Genomic DNA, 4,504 nt, shown 5'->3' on the forward strand with positions numbered 1-4,504 from the left:
ATCCATTGAGACAACACCATATGAACTATGGTTTTGCAAGAAACCTAAGCTGTCGTTTCTTAAAGTTTGGGGCTGCGATGCTTCAACCTGATAAACTCGAACCCAAATCGGAGAAATGTGTTTTCATAGGATACCCAAAGGAAATTGTTGGGTACACCTTCTATCACAGATCCGAAGGAAAGATATTCGTTGCTAAGGATGGATCCTTTCTAGAGAAGGAGTTTCTCTCGAAAGAAGTGAGTGGGAGGAAAGTAGAACTTGATGAGGTAATTGTACCTTCTCCCTTATCGGAAAGTAGTTCATCACAGAAATCAGTTCCAGTGATTCCTACACCAATCAGTGTGGAAGTTAATGATGATGATCATGAAACTTCTGATCAAGTTATTACTGAACCTCGTAGGTCAACCAGAGTATGATCCACACCAGAGTGGTACGGTAATCCTGTTCTGTAGGTCATCTTACTTGACCATGACGAACCTACGAACTATGAGGAAGAGATGATGAGCCCAGATTCCGCAAAATGGCTTGAGGCCATGAAATCTGAGATGGGATCCATGTATGAGAACAAAGTGTGGACTTTGGTTGACTTGCCCGATTATCGGCAAGCAATAGAGAATAAATGGATCTTCAAGAATAAGACTGACACTGACGATAATGTTACTATCTACAAAGCTCGACTTGTTGCGAAAGGTTTTCGACAAGTTCAAGGAGTTGACTACGATGAGACCTTTTCACCCATAGCGATGCTTAAGTCTGTCCGAATCATGTTAGTAATTGCCGCATTTTATGATTATGAAATTTGGCAAATGGATGTCAAAATTGCATTCCTTAATGGATATTTAAAAAAAAGTTGTATATGATGCAACTAGAAGGTTTTGTCAATCCAAAAGGTGCAAACAAAGTGTGCAAGCTCCAGCGATCCATTTATGGACTGGTGCAAACCTCTCGGAGTTGGAATATACGCTTTGATAGTGTGATCAAAGCATATGGTTTTATACAGACTTTTGGAGAAGCATGTATTTACAAGAAAGTGAGTGGGAGCTCTGTAGCATTTCTAATATTATATGTGGATGACATATTATTGATTGGAAATAATATAGAATTTCTGGATAGCATAAAAGGATACTTGAATAAGAATTTTTCAATGAAAGACCTCGGTGAAGCTGCTTATATATTGGGCATCAAGATCTATAGAGATAGATCAAGACGCTTAATTGGACTTTCACAAAGCACATACCTTGATAAATTTTTGAAGAAGTTCAAAATGGATCATTCAAAGAAAGGGTTCTTGCCTGTGTTGCAAGGTGTGAAGTTGAGTCAGACTCAATGCCCGACCACTTCAGAAGATAGAGAGAAAATGAAAGTCATTCCCTATACCTCAGCCATAGGTTCTATCATGTATGCAATGATGTGTACCAGATATGATGTGTGCCTTGCTATAAGTTGAGCAGGGAGGTACCAAAGTAATTCAGGAGTGGATCACTGGACATCGGTCAAGAACATCCTCAAATACCTGAAAAGGACTAAGGATATATTTCTCGTTTATGGAGATGACAAAGAGCTCGTCGTAAATGGTTACGTCGATGCAAGCTTTGACACTGATCCGGATGACTCCAAGTCATAAACCGGATACATATTTATATTGAATGGTGAAGCTCTCAGTTGGTGCAGTTCCAAGTAGAGCGTCGTGACACGATCTACGTGTGAAGCGGAGTACATAGCTGTTTCGAAAGCAGCAAATGAAGGAGTCTGGATGAAGGAGTTCATATCCGATCTAGATGTAATACCTAGTGCATCGGGTCCAATGAAAATCTTTTGTGACAATACTAGAGCAATTTCCTTGGCGAAGGAATCCAGATTTCACAAGAGAACCAAACACATCAAGAGACGCTTCAATTCCATCCGCGATCAAGTCAAGGAGGGAGACATAGAGATTTGCAAGATACATACGGATCTGAATGTTGCCGACCCGTTGACTAAGCCTCTCTCACGAGCAAAACATGATCAGCACCAAGACTCCGTGGGTGTTAGAATCATTACTATGTAATCTAGATTATTGACTCTAGTGCAAGTGGGAGACTGAAGGAAATATGCCCTAGAGGCAATAATAAAGTTGTTGTTTATATTTCCTTATATCATGGTAATTTTTTATTATTCATGCTAGAATTGTATTAACCGGAAACTTAGTACATGTGTGAATACATAGACAAACAGAGTGTCCCTAGTATGTCTCTACTTGACTAGCTCGTTAATCAAAGATGGTTAAGTTTCCTAACCATAGACATGTGTTGTCATTTGATGAACGAGATCACATCATTAGAGAATGATGTGATGGACAAGACACATCCGTTAGCTTAGCATAATGCTCGTTTATTTTTATTGCTATTGCTTTCTTCATGACTTATACATGTTCTTCTGACTATGAGTTATGCAACTCCCGAGTACCGAAGGAACACCTTCTGTGCTATCAAACGTCACAACGTAACTGGGTGATTATAAAGATGCTCTACACGTGTCACCGATGGTGTTTGTTGAGTTGGCATAGATCGAGATTAGGATTTGTCACTCCGTCTATCAGAGAGGTATCTATGGGCCCTCTCGGTAATGCACATCACTATGAGCCTTGCAAGCAATGTGACTAATGAGTTAGTCACAGGATGATGCATTACGGAACGAGTAAAGAGACTTGCCGGTGACGAGATTGAACTAGGTATGATGATACCGATGATCAAATTTCGGGCAAGTAACATACCGATGACAAAGGATACAACGTATGTTGTTATGCGGTTTGACCGATAAAGATCTTTGTAGAATATGTAGGAGCCAATATGAGCATTCAGGTTCCGCTATTGGTTATTGACCGGAGATGTGTCTCGGTTATGTTGACATAGTTCTCGACCCCGTAGGGTCCGCACGCTTAACGTTCGATGACGATTTGTATTATGAGTTATGTGATTTGATGATCGAAGTTTGTTCGGAGTCTTCGATGAGATGTCGGACATGACGAGGAGTCTCGAAATGGCCGAGAGGTAAATATTGATATATTGGAAGGTTATATTCAGACACCGGAATGGTTCCGAAGTGTTTCGGGTATTTACCGGAGTACCGGGAGGTTACCGAAACCCCCGACAAAGTAATGGGCCTTAATGGGCTTTAGTGGAAAGGAGAGAAGGGCCTCAAGGGATGGCCGCGCGCCCCCCCCCAAGGGGTGGTCCAAATTGGACTAGGAGGGGGTGGCGCCCCCCTCCTCCCTTCTCCCCTCTTCCTCCTTCCCGCCTTCTCCTAGTTGGAATAGGAAAGGGGGGCCGAATCCTACTTGGACAGGGAGTCCAAGTAGGACTCCCCCCTATGGCGCGCCCCCCTTGGGCCGGCCTCCTCTCCCCCCTCCTTTATATACGTGGAAGGGGGGCACCCCAAAGGCACACCAAGTCTCTTCTCTTAGCCGTGTGCGGTGCCCCCCTCCACAGTTACACACCTCGATCATATCGTCATAGTGCTAAGGCGAAGCCCTGCGCTGGTAACTTCATCATCACTGTCAACACGCCGTCGTGCTGAGAAACTCTCCCTCGTCCTCAACTGGATCAAGAGCTCAAGGGACGTCATCGAGTTGAACGTGTGCTGAACGCGGAGGTGTCGTACGTTCGATGCTAGGATCGGTTGAATCGCGAAGACATTCGACTACATCAATTGCGTTACTAAACGCTTCCTCTTTCGGTCTACGAGGATGCGTGGACACACTCTCACCTCTCGTTGCTATGCATCCCCTAGATAGATCTTGCATTATTGTAGGAAAATTTTGAAATACTGTGTTCCCTGACAAAAATCCCTCACAAACATCATGATTGCATGTATAATTTACACAAGATGATCATCGAAGATGAGAGGGATTTGAACTTGAGTTTTATTATGATAATGTCAGTAGCCGTGTGAAGCCTGCCAGGGATGCAGATGAGATCACTGCATTTCTTGACACCTACCAGAAGATCGACAACAGTGCTTCACACTACCAACTCCGTGATGAGTTTAGAGGACCTGCTCTGCTGGACGTCTTGCGGTACCGCCAAAAAATATAGGTGGCGCATAAACGAAATTTGCGAGATAGGGCTTTGCGGGGTCTGCTAGAGATGCTCGCTAGAGATGCTCTAAACTAGGAGCGCGGATGGATCACCTTCACCCAGTCCGCTTACGCCGACAAGCTGCTCGAAAGAGACGGCATGGCATGCTGCAATGCAACATACACGCCGTTGGATGCGCGTTGTCAGCTCAACAAGGACAACGAGCTAACGTTTGTGGACGCGACATTTTACTTCAGTGTCATGGAGAACCTTAGGTACATCGTCCACGGACACCCTAACATCGCATTCGCTGTAGGATTCTTGAGACAGTTCATGGAGGCACCGGCAAGTGATCATCTCGCGAGTGTAAGTACCTGCTTCGCTACATTGTGGCACACTGATACGAGATTGCCTCGAGAAGGGCATGGCGGCCATGGAGTCCATCAGAA

The sequence above is a fragment of the Triticum urartu genome, chromosome 7 (assembly GCF_003073215.2).
Source record: "Triticum urartu cultivar G1812 chromosome 7, Tu2.1, whole genome shotgun sequence".
Taxonomy (NCBI): Eukaryota; Viridiplantae; Streptophyta; class Magnoliopsida; order Poales; family Poaceae; genus Triticum; species Triticum urartu.